Here is a 27,354-nt window from a genome sequence, read left to right on the forward strand (position 1 = left end):
AGGCAAAGATCTGCCCATCTCTTCCATGCTTGAAAGGCACAGGACTGTCAAAGGCCTCTTCATTGGATAATGACAGAAAAGGTATAACCAACCTGGAAGTTGGTCGACACCCCTCCCAGTACTTCATTCTTCAGTCAGATTGCAATATAATGTTTAGGTCTAAGGTAGCTGTTATTGAAAACACTATCCTTTTAAAAAAAATGTGCTTTTTAAAGGTATTTTGAAAGTCTCATTTGCTGGAAATGTCCTGAAGATAATACAAACCACATGCTATGCTACAGCATTTGGAAAACAGACATTTTATTCGATAATGATGTGAGATGAGAGATATTTCATCTTTCATACATTTATTTGACAATGATGAATTTAATTCATTCTATCACATTGAATGATACATTTATATTCAGTATGTAGTTTAAAATTTCATAAATGATTAAAGTCCTTGCTGTTTTAATTATAATATGAAGAGAGCAGCTAGAACTTATTTGCAAAGAATAATGTGCAAGTCAATAAATTTGGTGAGTACTCCTGACAACATATAAATGATGACTTTAGTTGTAGGACTACCTGTGGAAGACAGCTCAATAACAACAGGCATTGTGTTTCTCTTCCAGCATGGTGAAGCTGGAGTCACATTCACTTCCAAAGTGCAAGATAATCTTTTCCCTGTATGCTAGAATGGTTGTGGTTTGAAAGTGAAGACACCCTATGGCAACAAAAACAAGCACCTCCTTTCAGCACCTGGTAGCAAACAATCTGCAAAGCTTTACAAGCTGTCCTGTACATCCTGCACTAATGGAAAAGGTCAGCTTGCCAAGCAGAGGGCTCCAGACAGCTATCATCCACCAAGTCACAAGCTGTAATTTACTCCACCCATTTAAAGACTTGTAGAAGAATCAATAAGGGCTCTGAACCCACAAGGCAGGCAGCTTTTGGCCTAGCCTTATGCTACACTGACATCAGTTTAGCTTTCTTCAGCTCGCTCACCATCAGAATGAACCACAGAAACCACCCCTAGTTAACGCAAGTGCACCAAGTGACTGACCAAAAGCGTAAAGGAAAGATTTCATTGACTCCTTTTAGCTTGGTGTGAAGCCCATATACATCAGCCACTACAAGGGGATCATCCAAGCATCCAGATGCGATGTCAATACCTGTCTAAAATGAACTGAACCCATACCAGTAGCACACAAGTCAGACACGAAATTGTGTTTTCACTGTACTTTGGCTCAGGCATTGCAAAGGTATCAAAAGAATATTTGGATAAACTCACACAACTGAACATGCGTTCTTCTGGTCCATTCAGACTTGTTTAAAAAAAGTTGAGGCATGCCCCTTCACTCACTTTTCCTACCACCACTCACAATGTGGAATAGTGGGGCTCCCACTACTTTTCTACTATTCTACTGTTCTTTTTGACCTAAGAAGCTTACACAAAGTCACGACACTAGAAGTATTTAATTTATAAAGAAAAATATTCATAACTTTTTCAAGCTGAAAATAGCATAAAAACTATGTAAAGTGTTATTTTCCTCTAATCGTAATTAAAAAATATATAAATAAATTAAATAAAATAATAATAATAATAAATAAATAAATAAAAAACAGGAAATTTTGCTCAAATTTTGTTAAAAGAGAAGAAAAATGCCTCCAGGTAGAGGAGTCACATGCCAAAGTACAGCCCAAAGCAGACTAAACCAAAGGAATTAGAAAGTCTTCTGGAAAAGAAGGGTGTATAATGGAAACAATGACAGACCTTTAACTGTAGTAGTGCTGCTGGGTGCCACTATAATGAACTGAAACCTACAATCTCCTAGGGTTAATAAGACACCTGTCCTGAAACTAGCAGTCATATTGGTTTTCCAAGCCTGCCACAATACTTAAAGTCTTGATGAAGTTCTTACTGTGCCAAAGGAACTTACTAACAAAGCCACTGAGTCAATTTAACCTAGTGAAACTGGACCCTGTAGACTGGGTTATCAGAGTTTTGTGTTGAGATAATTACAGCACTAAAGAGAGCATATGGGCTGTCAAGGCTGGCACATGGCCTGCGCCAGCTGTTACCTGGGTGCTTTGGAAAACCTACTGAACAGCATTTTGGACACAGAACAGCTATACGTAAGTTTTCCAAGATATCTGGTGGGAGTTCCTCATAATAAATTTATTTTTTATATAGGGGAGGATTACACATAGTAATGTAACCACAAGAAGTATAACCTTAAACTTCAAAGCGAAAATGCCAGGGAAAAACAATCTTAGATTAAAGTGAAGTGCCAATAGCAAGGCTCACCTCTTAAAAAAGTAAACTATCCAAGGGACTAGATATTGTATATCCCAATTTAAAAGCAGTACTCAGATACACCTATTTAAAAGCTTTTCCAGAAACAGTAGCTCTTTCGAAAATAATTAGTGTGCCTTTTACGACTCTGAGTCAATGGGACTTCTCTTATTATTCCTGGTATTGCTACTCCATAAAAAACGCCTTCCAAATGCAATGTCATAGCTAATCAATAATCATTACTAACAACAATTATTATTGATTAACTGTGACGCTCTTACAGGACCTGCCTTTATGAGATAATATTACCAAGGAAAGCATTTCAAATAGGATGTATCCAGTGAGTTAGAGGAAAAAATAAAAAGAGGAATCAAACAGAAACATGTCCATATCTTCTGCAGAAAACAACAACTGCAGCAACACACAACATTAGATAACACAAGGAATGGAAATTAAGATTATTGCATTCAGGTGGATTATAGTTAATGTAATCAATTATTTAGATAAATAGACTTAATTACCCAAACTGAACTTTCTATGATGCAAGGTCATTCTTACTAAGCCTGTTATATCTATGGTGTCTGTGATCTGGAAGAATGACTTGGAGACATAAAAACCAACAAGTTGTAGAGCAGCCGAAATGTAATTTCCAGAATATGACCAGATACATCAGAGTTCTGGAAGTAAAAGTGTTTGCCATAACTATGGCTGGGGTTAGTGGCACTGCAAGAGCTCTGCAACCCAACTACAAGATCCCAAACCCTATTTTTTTTCAAGCCAAATTATACTTAGGAAGCAGAGAGTTAATGAAGACCCAGCTTCAGTTTTAAGTCACATTATCATGAAAAACACAGATTCTTCTATGTGACATTACCTTCATGGGCCTAATGCAAGTATATCACTATTTGTTTTACATCAGTCAATTTCATGCCTTTATGAATCTCTTGAGAAAATAATGTATGGAAAGTTTAAGATTTACTATCCTTTAAAATATGTCATTTCAGTAAGAACACAGTTAACCCATATTTTGTCTTTTTCTGACTCAAAAATATATCAGCTTCATTGCTTGTAAAGGTGGGTTTGTAAGAAGTTTGTTCAGTTAATAATTTTCTGCATGCTGAAATTCTTAACTTACCTTTGTTGTTCTGCATCTACTTGAAAGCATTACTAATGCATACAAAAGCTAAAGTACTAGCAATATTGGTATCATATTTTTTTCAAGGCAAAATCTGCCTTTTTTAGCTCTTAAAACCCTATTTGATTGAAAATGACTATTTTAGAGTTGAAAAATTTAGTTATTAGATTTAAATTTTTAAAACCCTATCCCTTAAAAACATTTAGGAAATCCAGTCATATTACATCAAAGTAAGTGCATTACCACATTATATTTTGCAAGCTTTAGCAAATAAAAAATCCCCCAGAAGAATCTTAATTCTTATCTATGGAAAACATTAAACTGCTAAGCGCTAACAACTGGAATTAGTCCTTAAATCTCTAATGAGAATAATAAAACATGAGTGCAGTTTGTGCTGTAACTTGATAAGGCCTGAATTTACTTGCTGTTAGTAAAAGTTCCTGATCCAGCAGTATGGCATTTTACTCCCTGAGGTACAGGAAACAATATCTGTCCTTTAGGAGCATCCTCTGTGGTAAGCACTTCTTATCGGAGCTATCAAAGGACTAAGATAGGAGTGTAATATCTAGTAACAGCAGCTTTATGAGCAGATCCATTACTGATTTAAATCAATCTAAAGCAGGTAGTTCTATTTAACCTATTCAGAACAAAGCTGACCTCTTAGAAAAAATAATTTGTTCTGAAAGTAACGCAAACTCTTTCTTTGCTACTAGATGTGATGCACATTGAATCTGAGCAGCGGCAACAGCAGCAGAAGGGAGGAGGACACACTAAAAAGCTGTAAGCCAAAAAATGTTCCTTATAGTAGAAGCTTGTTACTTTACGATACAACACTTTTCAAGGATATTAAATTGTATTTTTGCAAATAGTGTTTTAATCTTTAGATGTTATGTACTTATGAGGATATTTTGATTCTTTGCGGCGGAAAATGGAATTATAACTTTTCTTGAACTTCCAAAACTGAAATGAAAATATTAACTCATCAGTCAGCAGTTCAGCAAGCCACAGCTATTTAAATTCTAGGTATTTTCACTTTGTATTAATGGAGATTCCCACGAAATTGAATATATATATATATATTGAAAAGTGTGATTTATATTTTTTCATGTGAAGTGGAAAATAAGAAATTTAAAAATGGTTTAAATGCATTGCAAATGTAATTTACTTAAATGATTATTTACTAATTTTGCCGGTAATTAGATAACAGAGGTATCTAAGCATTACTTTTTGATTAGTGTTTAGAAAGATTAAAAAAAAAAAAAAAAAAAAAAAAAAACTTATTACACTCAGTTTGACACGGCTATGAAATGCCAATCGCATCCCAGGTGTAAGTGGCCCACAAGATGAAAAAGGCATTTTGATCTGTCAGAAGAGTGCATAAACAATATATATGGGAGACACCCTCTTACTAGTAACTTCAGTTTGAGCATTTGTATTAAATGGTTGTCTTCATGATAACTTTGGGCCTGATCCTGCTCTTTCCAAAGTCAGTAGTAGTTAAATAATTGATTGCTACAATCCATCCCCTGTGTCTTAGAAGTTAATGGGATCGAAGTGACATATAATCAGCATATGTAATTTGAGGCTCTCTAACTTCTTGGATTCCCTAGTGACTTATTCTGGAGACACTTCTTTTATTCCTGGACTGTTCCCCAGAATAGTTATAAAAAAAGAAATTCAGATTCTACTAAACAACAAGACTGTTTCTCCTCCTAAAGAGCAATTTTCTCAGAGCTCATTTAGAGCCTGACCTTGTAATCCTTCCACAACCCTTCCCCAGTGACCCAAACTATGCACATACTTTTCCACCTTTGGTCTAAATCCATACCCCTGCCAGAAGTCAAGAAGGCTATGGTATACACAAGCCAGATAAGTCAGCATTTCTGTTTGTGTCTTTGTTAAAAAGGTTCACAAACCAAATGAAAACTCTTACACGTTTGTACCATGTTAATTACTGCAATTTAGTATTCTCCACAACTGCAAAAGGTTACACTCTTATTCATTCTTTGGTTTAAACATTTGCTATTAAGCTGCGTAATTTTAGTTCACTAAGTGCTTTCACACTACTTTATGCAAACGTGAACTCTTCGAGATAACCAAATCAGCATGAATTTTGTATTAGAAATATATTGCAACATTAATAAAACAAAACAGTGTATTTTCTTATGATAATATGGATTAAAGAAATAGGTTTATTTTCTAGTTTCATACCATACAGTTGTCGATCTATTTATTTTCTTCTGCCTTTATTGGTAGCTATATATCTCTTATTATATAATAATTTTAATCCCCCAAACTATTTTGCTTGAATACTAGAAAATATCCAAGTGCTAAAGCAAGGGAAGGTGCCTAAAAATATGCTACTGAACTTCTCTGACAAAACTGGAAACTGTTCTGTAACATGATCAATTTTTTGCACCCACAGTCTATTGCTTTTTAAAGCTATTATGGTAGAAAAATATTAAAACAGGTAGAGATATTTCCAGTTCTGCAGAAAGAGATGAACTTAAAAAGCTTTACCTTTGGTACCTTTTCAAAAAATCTTACGCCAAAAAAAAATATTTTTTTCTTTTACCTGATACAATAATAGAATTTATGCTTTTTATATCATGTATGGTTTTAACACTTGCAAAGTTTCCATCAAAATGAAAGCTAAAAACAGGCCCAGAGCAATGCAGTATAATTTTTAAGAGTATGTCAAATTATCTTCAATAGCCATTTTTTAAATAAAATATGAAATCTTGAAGCAGACAGCAAAGAATTGTATTGAGGGTAAAAATCTTTCATTTAGACATAAATTTAAAGAACCCACATCCATGAATCTTAAGAAACCCATGAATATTGTTTCATAATTGCTATGGGATGTATATGCCAGTAGTATGAATGACTTTCACGTGTCAGTTTCAACAAAAGTTCCTCTAAATGTATTTCTTTAAACACACTGTCATTTGTAAGTCTGCAGAACTATAGGAACAGATGAACAGTAGTATTTGTACATGCTTTTTCTTCATGCTGCAAATGTAATTCTACATTTCAAGGTTACCAAGAGAGAGTAAGGCATTATCATTGTTTTTTCAGTCTGATTGTCCCATTTAGGTGATGTACATACTCTGAGCAAATTAATTGGTTTGCATTTTGTTTATATTATTTATTAACTGAGATTAGGAAAGGCAGTAAAATACTATATCAAAGCATTATGGAGAAAACAACTAAAATCAATCTTTCTAGTGTGTCACAGACAGCACTTATTTTAATCTAAAATATGTTCTTTGCTGTCCTTGTTCTATTCTGGTAGATAATAGCTTGTACCAAATATAGGGCTACAGACTCCTCTCCTCTGTTTGAAAATAAAACCCAGAAACAATAATAAAAGACATATCAAACTTCCATTAACAGAAGAACAAAAGAAAAACAAAACCTACAGTCTGCTGGATTTCTGCTTTTTGAGCTACGAAGACTTTATTTCTGTTTTTAAAAATCATCTATGCATTATTCCCACACGGCTACTGCCAGAATTTATTCGTTACATCGTATCATTCAGACACTGATTTGGGGGCAAACCCTGCAATAACAAGAAATTCAGAAGGGCCTTATAAAGAGAAAGTCAAAATTATTAAGTAATACAGTGCACTATGACTGTGTAAATAAGGCAGCTGCACACCACAATCCTCAGTCAGACAACTGTGCAAGAAAAGCACAGCCCAATTATCATTTCTTAGAGGTAAAAATTATTTTTAAATTGACATGCATGTATCCAGTGCTGCTTCGGTCTCCCCCCAGTTTCTGAAAGTTCAGAATCTGAACCATATCTGCACCATCAGCGGCTAATTATTATTTTTTAAGCAAAGTAATACTGCATCTCCCACATAGGAAGGAAGATAAGCAACAATATCATGCAGGCTCCAAGTTAAATCTGGTTCAGACAGCGTAATAATGATGTCATTAAGGCTCCGAGCTGAATGGGAATCAGACAGTACTGTAGTACAGCTGCAGACATAAATCTGAAAGAACTTTTTTGGCTACATTCTCAGACTTACCTTGAAAGATATTTAGGAGCTCCAGCAATGTGAGTTGAAAGAAACATTCTCAAAGGGAGGCTTGCAGACTGAAGAACCTATGTAGGCCTTGTAGGCACTTTCTTCTGTGACAGGAAGGAACATTTTGTTAAATGAATAAACTAAGAGAAATAATTTCAGAAGAAGTGCAAACCAGAAAACAAATAAACCTTAATACTACCACAAATAAATGAGACTAAGGCAATTGTGGGACTGCTCAAAGCCTTTTTGCCTTGCTGAATGAAAGCAATCCCTAAGACTGAATGGGTAATGAGATCCTGGCTCCTGAGATTTTAGCTTTCTTAATCATGTTCATAATTAATTCAAGAACATTGATAATTTCATTACATTCTTTTTGTCTTATCAATAAATGATGTGCCTGCACTTTTGGTCCTGTGTACAGGGAGAAAGGAGATGCTTTGGGTAATATTGCACCAGGAATCGTGTATGTATATATGTACATATGTATATATATTATCTATATGACCCAAAATAGTGATGTGGTAGTTATTATCCTTAACCAGGCCTCTATTATCAGAATATGATGACAAGCAGTTACAAATAATTAATAAGCTTTTTATGCATAAATGCAAAACCCTTTAAAGAAAAATATGCTGCAAACAGAACTCCTGTCTGAAAGATATGTATCTAGAATACAATATGTTTTCAGAGAGATTTAAAAATGGATTTTACATGAGTTCAGATTACAAATGTATTTTTTAAACATCTCTAGATTCTGTTTTAAAATATCATTTTAAGTCCAAGTTTAGCCCCTCTTTCTATTTGTAGAGATGTGCCCTTCTGTTTGTCCTTCCAAACCCATTTCCAGTATCAGCTTACATCTAACACCATGCTGTACTCACCCACTCAGCTGAAACTGTCTGGGGCTTTTCGCATTTTTTTTTTTTTTTTTTTTTTTTTTTTTTAATGAAGACTGAAAGCTCTTGCCTTATCTATCAGTCAGTCAGAAGGAAAGCTTCCCTTCAGGATTTGCTACTTGCTCTGTGGAATACTCAACAAAGCAACAGATCTGGTTTTCTCCCTTTTTGATTTTTGTTGATTTAGAAGAATCACTGTTTTTAGACAGCAGGGTCTGTAAAAGCAAAAGTTTCTGACCAGAGCCAAAAGCTGCTGTGTTATTTGCTCTCACTTGCATCTTATTTCACTCTGACATCAGTAAAGCCATTGGTGGAGAAAATGACCCTCTGTAAGAAAATGCACCATAAATGGGTCCCAAATAATGCAATAAACAACTGCAACAATGTTCAGAACACAGGCTGCACTTAGAAAACATCTACCACACTGTAGAAACCACTGCTCTCTAAGTGATAACTGTTTACAAGTAATTAAACCAAGCATGGGTTATGAACAAGTTAAACACCAACATAAGGACATATATTTTCTTCAACAAACATTCTAATTTCCCAAGGTTCATGGTGATGTTTCTGTACTAACGGTCTACCTGGTCCAACAGGTGGCTTTTAGCAAGCACAGCATGTGCGAGGCCAGTTCCTTGCTAAATATCACCCAATAAAGAAAGACCATAGATGTAGGTGTGGATAAAGGGTTTCCATTCTGAACATGCTTACTAGGACTACAGGGAAAAAATAGCCAGAATTTCATGCATGTTTAATGTTTAGTGGCCACAACTAAACATGTATTGTTTATACTGCTAAGAAAAAGAGTCTGAGCACCAATGCCTGGACCAAGGTAACAAGGTACCAGCTACCTCCTGCCCATATTGCATATAGCTAGCACCTTCAAACAGATGTGTCTGGACAGAACTTATCCAGGGAGTCAAAAATACAGCAAGGGAACATGCTAGCAAACAGTGGGGTGGACAAGCAGAGTGACACACTCAGCCTGGACTCCTAGCCTTCACTTAATTTTATGCCTCTGCATATAAAGATACCTAGAAGTGTCAAAAAAAACTGGTGGCAAACAAAGAGGGTGTCCCTAGGATTTAAGCAGCTGAGGAGAATTGCCAGGAAGTTTTGTTTTGCTAGGGAGGTCCCACGAGGAATGGGGAAGGTAGCATAAAGCATCTCTTATGGTAGGAAAGGGAATCTTTTCCTCTTCGAGTTGTAAGCAGTGGTACATGAGGTTAAAGAGAGGCAAACTGAGGTAAACACAACAGATATTATTTAGTCTGCTTGAAGTGTTTGATTGAAAAGACTCAGGGCCCAAGCCACCCTTTGTAGCATCCCTCCTGGATTGCCAGCACTGTCCCTGGGGGCGGTAAAAGCAAATCCAGACTGACTTAGGCAACCCAAACGTTCCTGTTCACAGTGGAAATGAGAGTCAATGAGAGACTTCAATGCTCATCTCCTCACCCGCTGTACTCTCAATTCAGGCATTTTACACAAACACCTGTAGTTAGGTGGGATACAGCCAAAATACCATACCTGAATGCACTGGAATGAAGACCATTGAAAGCATCCCGTTCAGTAGAAAACACTCTCCCTTCAATCCTGCTGTTTTTAAAGGACAGACTTCCAGGAAGGTAGGCTCAGATCCTGGACTTTGACTCAGGTGTTCTTGCTGTAGGTCAATGAATTGTCTTCATATTGCAAATCCAAACCTTGTTGCTGAGACCAGCAATCATAATGTCTCTCAAATTTAGGGCAACATTTCTTTGAAGCAGTCCAGAACTATAAATAATCCAGAAATCTCTTTGAACTTGATCAGAACTTTTGATTCAAGAGCTACTGACAAGATGGCATGCATCTCAAGTCTTTGGATAGGATAGTCTCAAAAATGGAGCAGTTTATGTACTTGAAATCCCTAATCCTCTTTTAGTTAGCAGTTTAAATATAGATTTAGCTTACCTTTGCTCCGTTCCTAATTTTTAAAATGAGAGTAGTATGTCTTGAATTTGAAAATCTCTTATCAGAACACAAAACTTAAAATCTAAAAGATTCAGAGAACTATCCAAAAATCCCTGAGGAAAATCAACTGCCCAGTTACTGACTGGTATCAACATTTTTTTAAATGAAAAGACATCTATAAAATCAGACAATCTTTCCATTCAAGTTTATAGAAGTACGTTTTAAAATTAAATACATTCATAGAAGTGTGGGCAAAATTACATGTATTTTGTGGGATGAACTGGCTACAGGAGAATGAAGTCCAAAAAGAAACACAGAATCACTTAGCAAGGCAATCTGTTGCCTGTGACAGTGATGTATGAGACATGGGTGATATATATACTGGGTGGCTTTATCAGTAAATCATTGAGTTATTTACTTCCCCGAGGAACTGGACCTCTCCCTGGAAGAGACTACACTGTGAGATGCACGAGTGGGGAATGAATATTGGCAAAGCAGTCAGTTTTGATTTGTTCCCACACAGGTTTCATAAAACATAATTTAAGAAATAATACACCACAGATATAGCTCTTCTAAATATTAGTGCTTGCAAAACAGTAGAATCCAGATCTTCCTGTTGTTTTCCTCATTAACTTAAAAGAAAATTCTCCATAAAACGGGCTAGTTTAAAACAAAGTGTTTAGCCAATATAACCCCTTGAGATGTACTGGCTAAATCCTTTATTTAAATACTTTAATGCTTCTAAACTAATGAAAAACAAACTTAAATACTTTATTTTTAAATACTTGAAAATAAATTTAAAGTCTTTTCTTCTTAATATCCATTTATTGAAGAATATACATGTATATATATATAAAAAAAAAAAAGAACCTCTGCACCTGAAAAAATATCACAGCACTTCTGTTTTCTATACATCACATGTTAGGGGTAGAAGAGAATCTCCACTGTCTGCAAGGAACAATTGCAAGGCCATAGCAATTTTGATCTTCTGCTACCAGCCTTTGGTATAAGGCCATCCACAGGGACTCTCAAGGACAGCAATGAACACAATGCTTCCCACAGCCTCCCAGCAGGCAGAGTGGCAGTCAAAGCATGCCTTATGTCCTCCTGAGCTGCTGCTGAGCTGCTTGGACATGAGGCATGCATGCACCCTGTCCCTGGGCTTCAGCTCCACACTCCCAGATTCACTGCCTCAACGTGCAGCAAGCCTGGCTTGAGAGGAGGTTCACAGGGCTGTCCTGGTACTCAGTGTGACACTGTTGCAGAAGTCCCCTATCTCCTTATCTTACCCTTGCTTGGTTTTTACAAACCTCCAGCGAAAGCCACATAGACTGAAAAACTACAATATATGTACCTGGCGAAACTGCACAAATAAATAAATAAATAAATAAATCCATTATTGACACAAAACCTATAAATATTGCTACTTACTGCATTAAAAATCAGCAAGAGAGTTCAAATGCTATAAACAGTTGGAGTGCAGAAAATGGTTAAATAGTACAGAGTGTTATAGGAAGTGTTTCCATTAACATTAATATGTTTTTCAGAAAAGCTTTGCACAAATAATAATATCAGATGATAATTTTCAGTGTAATAAAAGCATTGACAACTTTATCATCGCTAATGCTAGGAATATGGCAATTGTGATGCATAGCATATTTTGGCTTATGCAAACAAAATATTTTTTCTTTTTTAATTCCCCCAAACTATGGCCATTCATTGGAATCACACCCCACCTCCAGTGCTATACAGTGAATTAGCTTTTTACTGATTTGAGGCTGCTATCCATATATGAATATTTTTTTGCTGTTGTTATTATGTGAAAGCTGTGGAGAATCACAGACTAAAGTCTATGCATTCCTAATGCTATATGCCAGGATTTTCAATAAGAAGTTACAAGCACAGTGAACTTACCTAAGCCATTAAAGTATGACCGGATATTAAAGCATGGTTTACTCTCTGAGACATTAATAAGAATTAGTGCAGTGGGGAGGGGACGAGTAAGTCTTAGGTCCAGCAAAAGGTTTTTTTGTAGGGGAATGTGTGATTTTTCAAAGGAAGAAAAAGCATAAGGGACACTTGCTAATTGAAAAAGGGGAGATAATGAGCAAGTTGCATTTATTTTCAAAATGACAACTACAAGGATTTACCCATGTCTTTATTGTCATTCTAAAAGGCTTGGATCGAAAGACATGAGGGAAATCTGTGGAAAAAGTTACTGTATGCTAATAACACCATAGTAAGGAGAGCTAGTACAGAACTGAGTAGTCCTAGACTATTTTTGAGCTACATGTAATACTGCCTTGTAACATTTACCATCAGATACTATAATATTCACATCAATACTGTCTTTGACCATCCCTAGCATGCAAGAATATGACAGCTATGCAGACTAATCACTCTATTTCTCCTCTGATCCTACCCTAAAGTTTGGACTGTGGTTTGCTTCTACTTAATGTAAAGGCCATTCCTATGTCAGACAAATATCACAGCACGGGATTTGGATGAATCCAATTTTAGGACTAGGACCACATGTCTGATGTGACAGTAAATCATATGCTCATTTAAATGTGTGTTCATATACATTCATCCACATTTAATCTTGATAGCCATACCAGCTCAGAACTGGGCAGGGCTGAGTTGGTCCATGTCCCACAAAGGCTCTGTGAATGAGGGAAGAGAAATGGATGCTGTTTACCCCAACTTTAGCAAGGCCTTTGCCACGAAGTAGTGTTCTTGTAGAGGTCACAGAGATATGGACTCCAGCAATCCTGGCAAAGTGACTTGTCAGGCTCAAATATCAGTGTCCAGTAGTACAATGTCCAAGAGGTGACAGCCTTCCTCAAGGCTTCATGGCTGGCGCTGTAACATCTCTATTAGCAGCCCAGATGATGAGGTGGAATACCTCCTCAGCAAGTTCATGAATGACCTCAAAACAGGAGGCACAGAAAATATGCTGGAGGGAAGCCATTCAGAGGGTCTCAACAAAAGGGTCCTCAGACCCTTTCTCTCAAGAGATCTCATAAAGTTCAGCAAATACACAAATTGCAAAGTCTTGTACCTGTGACAGATCTGTACTGAGGACTGACAAGCTAGAAACTGCTTTGGAAACAATAACCCAGTGATTCTGGAAGAAAACAAGTTTAGCTTCAGTCAGCACTGGGTTCTTGCAGAGATGAAAAACAACTGCATAGTGAACTGTGTTGGTAAAAGTGTAGCCAGCAAGCCAAGGAAAGTGATTATTCCTCACTATTACACTTCTCTGAATGCATCTGGAGTAATGTACAGTTTTGGACTCCCCAGTACAAGAGAGAGATTGACATACTGATCCAAGCACAGTGAAGGGCAACCACAATAGCCAAGGCCTTGGAGTACACAACATAATGAAGAGGCTGAAAGAGTTTGTTTAGGCTAGAAAAGAGGAAGGGGAAATCTTATTGCTGTCTTCAACCATTTACCTACTGGGAGGCTATATAGAGAAGATGGACTGACCAGGCTCTTCTTGGCAAACACAGCAAAAGAACAAGAGGAAATAGACCCAAGTTGCAGGGGGGGGGAAACACTGGACAAATGTAATGAAAATATTCTTCATAATGACAGTGGTTAAACAGGTCCCTGGAGAGGCTGTGGGATCTCCAGCCATGGAGATCAGAACTGACTGGCCACAGTGACAGCCACAGCCACAGCCAGCCTGCTCTGCTTGAACTGCTTTGAGTGGGGAGTTAGACCAGAGCATCTCCTCCACAGCAGATCACACTACTGTTTTGTAAGTAGAGGAGTTAAAGAACACAACAACATATTGCAGACACAAGACTACAGCATAATCAGAAACTGCTTAAACCACGAAGTATGCAGTCCTACATTTCCCACGTTTTAAACTTCAGAGGTAGTGAACTGGTGTGACCAGTTACTTCTGCAAAGTATTCTTTCCATGCAACTCCTATCACCGACATTATTTTCATTAAACACTTTAAACTTCATTTAGAGAGCAAATGTAAATTGCATCAAAGCTTTAAAACAATCATTAAATTTCCTCTGTGCTTAAATAGATTCTTAATGAATGCTAAATCAATCATTATAACACCATAAGATATTAAGTTGTTATATACAGAGCAGTTTTGTTCTTGCTATGACCTACTCAAATGACGTTTCCTTGAAGTGTTTTTAATAACAAAATCAATCATTAATTTCCCAGTCACAGCAGCCACAGTCATCAAGGGTGAAGTGAAAATATATTGGAGACCCTCTTTACATGACAATTAATTTATGAGCAGTTAAATATCATAATCAGTTGACCTAATCTCACAAGTCTGTATACTCCTTTTCACTGTTCACTACTCCTGCAGATTCAACTCTTATATGATAGATCTATTAATGGTTTTAACTATTATTAACAGTAGGAACATTGGGTACTTATTCTGCTTTTTCATATAATATATAGTGGAAGTCCAGTCACACCCATCACATACAGACATGTCACATGTATCAATATAAAAGTGATGCATTTAAGTCACACATACATGAGCCAGGGGGGTATAATAGATGAAGAACTTAATATTTTTTAAGCACAGGCAATATTTAAGCATGCAATGATATATGTCAATGCAACTTTTTCAAGGAGTAGGTGTGTAAGTATCTGCATTGACAGTGACAAAACACAGCAGGTGAGGTTGGTCAACACTGAGAAAAAGTACAGAAATGAAGAGGATGAAATTATAAGAAATACAAGATTACCAGAAGGGTAATTAGAAACACTGGTGAGAGGAAAATGTATTTGTTGCAGAAAGAGCAGAAACCAGAAAGATCTGCAATAGATAGAGCTTGATAGAGGTGCCATAATCACAGAAGATATTAAGCATTTGCATGAATAAAAAAGAAACAAACAAACAAAAAAGTATGGTGTAGCTAGAATTGTAGTCTTCAGTTAAATACTCATGAAACTGGAAGCTGCATTTAGAGTAATATACATTTTAAAAGAAAAAAAAACACAGAAGGTCATAGGAAAGAGAACAAAATGCAAATGCAGTTTCATAACTTTGTTCAAAATAATAAAGTGAGCTGCTTTTGATTCAATTTGAATTGACAGCAAAAAAAAACTCATTTACTGTTATTTGATGCTTCATTGAGTGACTTGTGGTTCGTTACCAGCTTTTGCAATTGACATATCACTGCAACAAAATAATAGACAGGTGACACATGCTATGAAATATGCATTTCACCAAGAAACTGTTTTCAACATCTTGAAAATCCTTGCTAGTATTTATGCTTGAAATTAAAGCAAACATTGGACATTGATGTTAACATGTTTAGATTAAATCCAGTTTTCATAATTGTGTTAACACTGTGGAATATGCAGTAATTCATGTACTTTATGTGCTGATAAATCTGAAACTACAGTAGATGTATAATTATGCAACCAGTGATATCTGTTTCTGGTGCCCATTACTCAGATACTGCGCTATCGGTAGATAGCACAAAGCTGTAGAGCTTTTTTGGTTGAAAGTACCACCAAGGCAGCAATCCGTTTTTCTCAGAAATTACTGACTCAGTTTAAATCAAAAAATCTCTGCCATTAAACAACTGCATTCATAATTTCAAGGAGCAGCTTTTCACTTTCATCTATGCAGTATCAACTGACTTTAAAAGAGCTCCATGTACTAAGTATGTGGACAACTATAGGAAGAACTCTGTTCAGCCCCCATATATTTAAGTTCCTAATACTGACAGCAATGCTGGTCTCCATGTGCATATTAGTACAATTCACTCAAATCTCTTCTCATGTTAGCCAGTTGTTTTGATAACTCCCCCTCCAGGATAAAAAGAAAGAAAATTGTTTAGCTAAGAAATCAGACTGCATATTGTTCAGCAACCAGTTGGTTCCAACAGAGTTCAGATACAATAAAGGAAGATAGGAAACAGGGACTGGCAGGGTGGAGGGTGGAAGGATAAGAATTGGAGCAAAGGATTTTTTTGATCAATTGCCAAATCAGGGAAAATAAATTAATACTTCAGAGTTTTTGACTACTTAAAAAAATAAAATGTCTGCCATGTGCACCTCTTCTTTAATAAAAGCAAGCATATTTAAAAGTTGTTCTGATTAAGAGTTTTGAATTATTATCAAAATGGAGGAGTTAGCCTGGCACCCAGCTGGAACCACCTGGAATGTTCCTAAGAGACGCAGTAGCTTCTGGGCTCTGTTTTGAGATTTTCTGGATCTTGTGGGAACGTATCTGAAGCCTCTTGGGTACTCCTAGGAACCCTTCAAGGAGCATCAGGGTGCTGGTGGTGCCCCAGGAGGATAACCACAGAAGGCTTGCACTTCCATGAAGCTCTAGATCTCGGACATTGTGGAGAAACTAACAAGGTTTGTCTGGGGCTTGGAGCCAGGGCTTTGGATCTGAACTGGATTTTCTCCTGTTTCTGTCAGTGAGGGTGGAGTGTGTGAGAAGGACTGGATGGATGCAGTGGTTTTACCCTGCTGGGCAGCTAAACTCCACCACAACCACTCATTCTTTCACTTCCCTTCCTCAAAAGAGGTGGAGAAGAAAGTATGATGGGAAGGAAAAAAAAAAAATACAGTTTAGGTCAGCTACCCTGGTGATGTTCCCTCCCCACCCCTTGACCACCCCTAGCCTACTGGCTTTGGGGTATTTGAAGGGAGTCTGGATGCTGTGCCAGCACTGCTCAGCAGTAGACAAAATACTGGTGTGATACCAGTGCTGTTCTAGCTAAAAGGGTAGAGCACAGCACTGTATGGGCTGCTGTGGGGAAAGTCAGCTCCATCCCAGCCAGACCTAGTACAATGGATCTTGTAGATCCACAACTTGTTGCATAATTGGTATTGACAACAGAATATTCTGCTTTTCTGAACATGGGATCCTCTCTGAGGACTGAGGAACCCAGTCTGGGGGTTACATGCAGAGCAAAAGCATCTTTTTCCAGTATGTTGTCCAGCCTGATGAGGAGAGCTTTAAACTAGGAACAACATAGATGGGAGGTGACAACAATCAAGTGAGGAAGTGGTGGACTGGGATGGCAAGCAAATGGTGTTGTGGACCAAAGAGACTTCACAATCACCAAAACAGGGCTGAAGCATCACCACTTCATGCATATGCACATAAATGAGTGAGTGATGACACGAAAGTACCATGGGGAAAGCTCTTTTGCCGTTTCTGGGAAATTGGTACAACTGGATGTCTGAAGTACATGCATGCTAGTGCACACAGCAGTGGATATTCATTATCTTGACTTTAGCAAGGTTTTTCACACTGTCTCCTCAAATTGATGAAGTACAGGCATCTACAGTTAAGTAGACAGTGAGGTGGAACAAAGTGGTGATCAGTGGCACAAAAAGAAACAGCTAAAGGCCAAGTCACTAATGCTGTACTCCCATGTCAACAGTGGAATCAGTACTGTTCAATGTCCTCATTAATGACTTGGATAATGAGATAGAGTGCACTCTGAATACATTTGTAGATGACACAAAAACTAGTGCTTGAAACCCAACTGGAAATAGCCCTGAGCAACCTATCTTTTCTCTATTTTTTCTTTTCTTGGAGGTGGGGAAGATGGACACTACATTTGGAGGTGATTGTCTCTCCTCATTGGCTACAGAGAGCATACAAGATGGTTTACTCGGGTTTTAGATAATTAGAATGATATTCCTTACATACTTGCCATGCAGGCATCTTATGGCAGATGCTGTTGCTGCAATTGCTTGTATAGTCAACAGAGAGAAATAGGCACTGCAGTTCTGTGATTCATTTTATCCTGAAGCAGACATATACATGTACATTCAGCTACCTGATATGTTCCGTAGAAGTATTTTTCCTTTTTTTCTCATGACAATTGCTCAGATACAGGGATCTAAAATGTAAGTTTATTTCTTTATCAAATGTTGGTTATAGAATCATAGAATGGTATGGGTTGAAGGGTACCTTTAAAGATCATCTAGTCCAAGCCCCCTGCCATGGGCAAAGACATCTGTCACTAAACCAGGTTGCTCAAAGCTCCATCCAACCTGACCTCACACACTTCCAGGGATGGGGCATCCACAATTTTTCTGGATAAACTGTTCAAGTGCTTCACCACCCTGAGTGTAGAATTTACTTCTTGTATGTAATGTAAATCTACCCTCTTTCAGTTTAAAACCATTACCCCAATTAAGCATTACCCCATTTAGATATGAATGAGCATTAAAAAGGGGGGGGGGGGGGGTGAGGGAGGGGACTTAATCTCTTTTTAGCTCAGATGCAGATGCAATTGTCAGTCCAGAACAACCTACTTAAGGCATCACAGAACATCTAACCTGATTTTGAGCACCTAGAACTAACAGCTTGTGTTCATTTTTCAGACAACAAAGAGCTATAGGTCCTTGGTGTGGTTCTTCAGAGAACACAAGTTACAGAAAGAATGTTTGACAGTGCAACCACCAAAGTCACTTTTTCAAAGCAAGACTAAGGTGCCTAAATACTTCTGAAAGTTAATAATGATGTGTCATCCTAAATTGTACTCTGACTGTGCCTACAAAAGCCAACTATGAATCAAGCTGTTACTATGTTCATTGCAGTGCAAAGAAAACATGATAGGCAAACACTGATTCTCTTTTTATAAAAGCCAGCAAATGGTGCACCCCTTACAATTAGTTCTAGAAATTTATGCCTGGATCAAATGAAATAGTTCTTCCCTTTCTTTTGCTGCTTATAATCATTGCTGCATAATTTCATGCTGTTTTGTTCTCTATCCTGAAACAAAAACAAATCTATGAAGAACGGTTCCACAAGGAACATTACTGTAATTCTTTACTCTGTTGCTGGTATTAACAAGATTTTTTGTAAGGAACAAACTTCTTTCTGGTAAAACTGCTACTAAAATAAAAATATAAACAATTATTGCAAATATATAGCCACAACAAACATTAAATTTGTCTTTTAAACAGGTTTATTACTTTACTACATATTTGAATAAAGATTTGTCTTCTATAGCTTTGGCACAAGATCAGATTTATATAGTTTATAATAACAATTATTTTTCTCCATCAGCTACCCAGAATGGAGCTGTTTAGGAGGTGTACTTTGTCAAATGTTATTCTAACAAAAATAATCTGTTCAAGTATACTTAGATCTTTTAATAAACATATAGGCTTCAGTATTGTTTATGGCTTGTTCACAAAAGCCTCTAATTTATCAAGCCATTTTACTGTACATCACTGAAAGCAAATGTGAGAGGACTCACCTACCTTTATATTGCAGCTCTTACATTACTTGTGAAAAATTCAATAATCTTAGTATCAGTGATATAGCCAATACAATAAAATACACATGAACACAGCTTCAAAATGTTAAGGGATGTCACTGCCCAGAGCTGTTAGAAAGTTTAGGAACAAAAAAGGCACTCTTCAAGCATTACCAAATGCACTGAAAGTAACCAGTCTTGAGACTGGTATGAAGTTTTGCACTCCCTTCCAAAGCTATATGCATAACATTTTCTTTCTAAGATCTTACTATGTCAGTGTCACCAATCAAAGTTCAGCACCCTTGAAATTCATGGATTTCAAAACTGTATGGTCATCATTCTGTCTATTATAATTTTTGCCATTAAAAATCATTTTACCTGTGTGGTACTACAGCATGGGAGTGAAAACTGAAATGTGTGTTAGTTATATATAGCATACGGGATGTGATAGGTATTCATTGGTATTCTTTCTACATTATTATTATTATATGTACATATTTCTCTTGCTTTTCCTGAAGAGAAGACTGGTCATATAATGTATGGATAAAGTGATTTAGGTAACAACCAACGGGCCTTGGCCAAGCCACTCTGGAAGCAAAGGGAATCTTGCCATCAACTTCACAAGGTTGCAGATGAAAAAACAGACTTTATTTGCATTTCTGCACACCTGATGGCAGTAAAAACAAGCTCTTTTTCGTGCCTTCCTTTAAAAATGTTTAAAAACCAGCTGAGGAAGTAGCTGTTAACACAACTGCCAGCATAGTTAAGAACCTCGGCTTCTAATTCCTAGCTTTCAATTTCTTTTATCCAAAGTTTACCCAAAGTGAGAGTGTTTGAGTTAAATAGCTCCTGCACTGGAGAACTCCCCTCTCGACCATTGCTCAGGAAGCACAGGGGATGAAAAGATGTCTCTTTGGCAGCTGGTTCATTCTGTCTGCCAACCAAGCATCAAAAGAGAAGTATGCCACAGAATAGAAACTGGTACTGCATCAGTGGTGCAGTAGCTAGAACATCCATGACTGAGAAAATACTCTTGGCTTATAATTATTAGCAAGCTTCACACTTCATACATTGATTGAAGTTATTATGTAAAGAAAACTTAATTTCCTGATTTAAATATTTTGATTCTTTCACAGGTTTGGCAGGTCAGTGTCATTCAATTTATGTCTTGTCAATGTATCTCTTTTTCCTTCGTGAAGTCTTCCTCTCTAAGTTCTGTCAAACTTATCCTTTTTTTCTCTTGCTTTCCAATCCAAAACCATTCTGTCCATAACAGTCTTCTGCCAAATCAATTAGCATAATTTACTCATTCAGATTTCCTAGTAAATTATTGTTTTTTCTTCTATTCCTCCCTATGAATCTTTATTAATTTTCTTATTTCCCCTCTTCATTAAACATCCTTTTTGTGTAACAAACTTCATACTCTTTCCTTTCTCCTCTTCTTTTATGCTTCCAGTTTTTATGTCATACTTCAACACTCATTTCTTTCCATTTAGTTTCATGATTTCTGAAGTAATGCTATTCTACCTGATTCTGTCTTGTTATTTAGACAGGCATTTGACACACAGAGTAGAAAATTGTTCATCAACTTGCTCTTCCATAAACCACTTCTACTGGAAATTGATATCTTTAAAGCATTTCAAACACCATTGTTTACAGATTATTGACCTAACCTTATACTCTTTAGCAGGTTTGCCTTCCTTATCACAGATAATTAACTTATTTGGGTAAAATGAATGGCAGGTGTACAAAATATTGCAATGTAAGACTGTTAACATTCTATGACATACTATTCATTAGGAAAAAAAAAAAAAAAAAGAAAAAGACATGTTAGTGTGGCCTCCTTGAGGAAGAAAAATTTGGAAAAAAAAAAAAAAAAAAGGATGGAACTGTCAATCTCTTGATATTAGTGGACTAAATTATTTCCAAGAAGAAGACTGACACTGTTGTTCATCTCTCCCTTGGCTACTACCAACACTTGATGCATTACATTGTATGGGTTGGAACGTTCACCTTTTATCCTGGTCTAACCTTGGAGAGCAGGATAGCTGAGTTTATATCTATGCTAGAAAATGAAGTTGGCCACCATCTATTTTCTGGACATGACTGAAAAGCACAGTGCATATATACCAAAAATCATCTTCCTCTTCCTTCTTCCAAAACACCTACTGGGAACCATTGCTGTCTCAATCTGTATTTCCCAAACAACACTCAAGCACTATTTGGGAGAGAGCTAGTGCACCCCAAATTATGTCTATTGACTAATGGCTAATTTCAGGTGAGTGCATGCCAACGTTGGAGTCTGTGATTTGGCTCTGTTCAGCTTACTGGTGCGGATGTAGCTGACATGACTAAAACTGAGAGGGCATGGACCTTACCTTGCACATTACTCACACTAAGAAGCACAGCTGGAGCTACTGGAGGATCCCCTGTCTCAAAATGGGAAAGAGCGGCCTGCAGCTCCCAGGAGAGTGGATAAGATGTAAAACTTTTCTTCTTAGAGCTCACTCCTCTCTAAAGATAGGCAGTGCAAGCATACTGGAATGACTGTAAGTAATGGGCTATTAATTCTCATTTGTGAAATGAGACCATATGATATCATTTTTTACAGTGATGATAAAATTGAAACATTAATTATTTCTATGCCAGTTAGGAAGTAGCTTATGTTATGGACAAATGATTCTGAACTGTTCTCTACAAAGGCAAGTGTTCACAAACAGTACATCTGGACAAAACAGAAAACAAGTACGCCTATTTCTCAGAAAACAAAGCATTTAGAGATTGCCACAGGATGTGCAAACTGTACAGTCTGACACACCACCCATAGTTTTCTATAGAATGGAAATCTATTCGGGTTAAGAAAAGGACAATATAAGTCAAGCCTGAGTAAATGATGTCCACAGTCCTTATCAGTTGAGTTTTTCTTTAAACAAGAAAAACATGTCACTATTGGTTAACTCTGCATGATGTTTAGTTTCAGTGAGAACTAGGAAGACCTCTTTTAGGTGTGTATGTACATATGTATGCACATACATAGTAGATGTATCAATAAAGACACAGATTAAATATACACGTACATACCCATGAAGATATATATTTCCAATTGTGCACAAAGGGGAACAGTTTTCAAAATAATTTTAAAATAAATGGATTTAACTATTTTACATCTCAGCTGAATTAGGGTCACAGTACTTTGTGATGAGTGCGACAAGCAAACTCCATCAGTAAAAAATTTGCAATTGTCATTTCTTGATGTTAAATACATGTAATGGTTAACTGCTTGTTTCTCATTTCTTCTGCTGTTTCACCATAAAAATATAAGTAGATGTAGTTTCTGACCTTTGCCCTTTCCTCACACCACCACCTGCCAATGAAGACATTCCACAACATAAATAATTCATGCTGTCATCTTAATTCCTAGGCTGCTACCAAGAAGCATGTCCTCTTAACAGTTTCTTTTCTGTTTCCTCAGTCATTGCTGCATCCTGATGAAGTGCAACATTAATGTAACATTAAAGTTGCAAATTTAAACACACGGAAGTGTGGAAATGGAAGCATTACCACTCACAAAAACGCTAAGTCCAGTATTTCTGACACTTAGCAAAGGTAAGATATTGAAAAGAAAACAAAACAAAACTGCTAGCTAGCAGGAAAAGGAAGTTGATTCCATACATTATAAAGACTCAATCATTATCCATGCTAAAGATGCTCAGTCTCTCTTGTGATTTCTGCTGTATTGTTGGCAACTGTAAAAGTTAAAAAAATAAAAGTTTTTTAAAAAAAACATGTGGTTACTCAGATGTGCTCCACAGCTTTACAGAGGAGTTGCAGTACTGTTACACCATACTGCTGTGTTGTTTGTATTGCAAATTGGCAACTAAGAGCATTGCCTGTAATACTGATCACAGACATTAGAATTATTGGAGTATGGGGATGGTACCTACTATCGCTTTTAGAATCACCTACAGGAAGCCTAAATATACAGCCTATTTTATTGATTGCCAGAAAGGAGTAACTTGAAGAATCATTGCAATGCAATATTGGCAGTCTCCAAATTTCAGAAAGTATCTCTTTGTTCGAGATGTCAGGGGATGGCCAGTCATCAGTTTGCAATATTGAAATGGAAATTATTGCTTTGTCTTGATTCAGTTGCTTTCCATAGGCACCTAGAGCCATCCTACCTGGACTTCTGCTACTCCTACTGTTCTCCCATAATTCCTGTGTTATATGTCCCAGCCCCCTGTAAGTGTTTGAGATACTTTAGGGCATTTAAAATGGCCTGAACAACCTTTGTATGGGTCTGAGCCCTTAACAATGGAGTACAATTCAACTAATCTAAAACAAGTATCTAGTCTAACCTATTTTTCCAGTTCTCAAGTCTTTATCAGTGGAAAAGTACAGGCATCCTCCAAGGTTCTTCAGTCCTTACTGCAGTAGATGTCCAAGATGATTGAGACAAACTGTCTTTAATAATGTAAATTTGCCTTATTCTGTCCAGGAATACAAGACTTATAACAAGTAACTATTCACTTATTTCTCTAATAAATGTAATTTTAAATATTTTCCTAGAGATAAGCATATTAGAATTAGCTTGTATTTTATCCTAAAAATTATTTAAAATAAGGTATATAGAATCCTAAAGTTACTGAAGTCTTTAAACCCTATTTTGACTTCTATTGTATTTAGTACCTTGTAAAGTTTTCAGCTTTCAATGGAACAAAGCACTTTTTTCCCCTTAATATTCAAAATACTTTATTCAGAATGTGGAAACAGGTAAAATTTACAGTTCTGAGAAGGAGTATCATGAGGCCTGCTCTTGAGTTACATCTCCCAATTCAAAATTATTGGTGCACACAGATGGGCCTGTCTTTTACTTAAATATAAATTTCTAGAGAATGCAGTAAAGATTAATTTCTAGAGAATGTGGTTTTCTAAAGCTGCAGTTTTCAGCCTTTTTACCATACTGAAAGTCCCAGTGGAGGTTCCAACCTTTATATAAGAAATTTAAGTAAAGCACCAATAGCAGCATTTTCGTATTTAATTTAGCATGTGTGCATATTTGTTGATGGAATCCTAAAGATAGAGGATTGGTTAAATATGACAGGTTACTAGTATACAATTTTAAAATATAGAAGGGTAAGAACATTTTCCAGATCTACATTTTGGATTTAATTAATTGAATAAATTAGCATAAACAAGCTGATAAATGACCAACCCCTTCACTGGGGACTGGAAGACAAGATGTGTGAAGCCACAGCCTACCAGACAGCAACACCCATTAAATAGATTTGGTTTGCTATGTGACTGTCTTTTTCTAAATCAGGATTTCTTAAAACTCTGAATAATATTTTAATATTTTTTATCTATAATCGGATGAGATGAACCCTACCCAACATTTTGTCTGAATCATTATACATGTAAAAATAATTGGAAATCTCATCACGAGATTCAGAAATATATAATAAACACTACAAATAAATTTATCTTCATAGCACACCCTGTGTTATCTGAATAATTCATCTTCAAGTGTAAGAAATAACATGCCCAAACTCATATTGTTATTCTAAATGAGTAACGCTGTGAATCTTATCAGAAGAAAGCGATCAAAATTTATTTACAGAGACCTTCACAATCTTTGGGAACTCAAGAAGCATGTTTCAGAAGAAAAGTCCATCTGATAACAGAGAAAGTTTCTTACTGGAAGTTCTAATAAAAACTATTGATGGGTGAGTGGCCTTCAAGTCCTCCATCACTTTTGTTTGAGCATAACAAAACTGGAAATGGAAAGAAAAATAAATTGATCACAAAAGTAATGTAGACAAGCAAGACAATCTTGTCCCAGAACAAATGGTTCTGCCATAACTATCAATTTCACAATGGCACCTGTACCTTCTTAATGGACTGATGAATGCAATACATAATGGCCCACAGAAGTTATATACAGTGTTTCTTCAAATTTTGATGATGACATCTCCACATCCACTGTTGAAGCTTTTGTGTACCTCCAGCTTCTCAAATGCTAATAAGTTAAGTACCTCTAATTTCATGACAGACAAAGAGGTTAGAGGCACCACTACACTCCATGGTAATTCAGCAGTAGAAGAATAAATATAGCACAGGGGGAAAAAAATTACGCATTCACTGCCAGTACCCTGGAGAGTGTAAAAAATAGTACAGTACAAAACAAATATAAACATGTTATTTAAAGTCATAGAATAAATAAATAAATAAATAAACAAATGAATGAATAAAGGAATGGAGGCTAAACCAGATTTCCATAGTAAAGAAAAACTACTGAAAGAAAGACTTAACTGTGTTCATGCATGCAAGAAGACTGGAGCTCAAATATGTGACAGTTACAATGAAAGTACTTGACACTTATGTCACTCATTTTTAGGACAATGTCTGACACATCTGCTCTAATACTCAGCTTTCACTACACAGGCAAGCTATACTGTATTATAATGAGTCTTAGACCATCACATCAGGCTCACCAAGGACTGGTTCCTTCTAATGACAAAGAGATTTAAGGGAGGGCTTGGTTTTAACAAATACTGTGAAAGTGCATTGGACACCACTAGCAAAAAGGGATGCATATCCTTCACTGCCTAGTGAACTTGTTCAAATGTCTCCCCAAGCTTTGCCTCTAAGTCAAATACACAGAAGATCCTATTCACCTGAAGAAGGTCAAGATTTCACCATGTAAATACTGGATTGAAATACAAATCAGGACTTCGCTGTTATGCAGAGGGATTTCTCAGTATACATGTATATTTACCAAGTCCTGACACTTTGACCAAGAGTTACACACCAATTAATTTCTGAATATGTTTAAATCATGAGGTCTGCTGAAATTCACAAATTTCCTTCACTCCCCGAAGTAGTTTAATATCATCCTTAAATTATTTCCATTTTGCTTTTTTAGTATAACCCTTGACAATGATAAAGTCTCTTGTATTATATCCTACAAGCGTGCTTAATAATCATTTGGTAATTTACTCGGAAATGTTTTCTTCTTACAGGTCATGAATTACTTGTGTACAATCAAATAAAAGAAGTTGATTTTAAGCATGCTTATTTTAAGAGTATGTTTTCCACAGGACAGATTCATAAAATGCTGGCTGTCACTTTCACTAGGAAAGATGAAAAACAGTCATCACAAAAGGGATTAAAAAAATAGGTCAAAGCTCAAATTTCTTCCACATACACTTTCACCTGTTCATCTGATAGTTTTGCTCTTCAAGAGAAATGAAAGACATCAAACCTTTCCTCCAAATCAACTGAAACACTGCAAGTCACACGTGGCTATTGTCGTCCACATGAAAGATTCTTTGTTTTCAGCTCATAAGAGCTAAATGGTTTGTATCCATACATTTGTTAGAAGAGCATGAAAAAGTAAGCAAGTGGATCTGCTAGAACTGTAAGAGAAGGAAAACAAGAAACTCTAACTAGCACAATGTAAAAGCCACAGGTGCAAACATTTCAGATACCAGCATACAAAAATAAAACAAACAAACAAGTATAAGTCAAGGGTGTTGGTAGCAGCTCCAAACTAAATATGGGTATTTATAAGGGAATAATGAGCAGGATTTTGTTGTTCCAGTGTAAGTATGTAGGACCATTTGAGACACCAGCATGGGAGTGACAGATACGATACGGGACTTCTGAGATCTCAATGCTCTTATTTTGGCAAGGTGGTTTATACAGGTTATCTCAAATAGCAACTCTATCTCATCCTAGGTGTCTAAGATGTCATCATAGTCCACCTAAGTCCATCCCAGTTTGGGGAAACACAATACCTTTATAATTTTATTAGAATAAATA

The 27,354-nt window shown here is 36.6% G+C and overlaps 2 long non-coding RNA genes across 7 annotated transcripts in view; one reads left to right on the forward strand and one right to left on the reverse strand.

The window, feature by feature from the left end:
• Positions 1-7,730, reverse strand: part of LOC116499383 — a 179,906-nt gene extending 172,176 nt beyond the window's left edge. For all 6 annotated transcript variants that reach the window (XR_004254227.1, XR_004254222.1, XR_004254228.1 and 3 more), the window contains exon 1: positions 7,451-7,730. This is a non-coding gene — a long non-coding RNA (uncharacterized LOC116499383). The remainder of the gene's footprint in view (positions 1-7,450) is intronic.
• The window catches only part of LOC116499416, a 40,783-nt gene continuing 17,391 nt past the window's right edge, over positions 3,963-27,354 (forward strand). Inside the window, exons 1-2 of the long non-coding RNA XR_004254235.1 lie at positions 3,963-4,035; positions 4,127-4,193. This is a non-coding gene — a long non-coding RNA (uncharacterized LOC116499416). The remainder of the gene's footprint in view (positions 4,036-4,126; positions 4,194-27,354) is intronic.

This window comes from Aythya fuligula, chromosome 1 (assembly GCF_009819795.1).
Source record: "Aythya fuligula isolate bAytFul2 chromosome 1, bAytFul2.pri, whole genome shotgun sequence".
Classification (NCBI taxonomy): Eukaryota; Metazoa; Chordata; class Aves; order Anseriformes; family Anatidae; genus Aythya; species Aythya fuligula.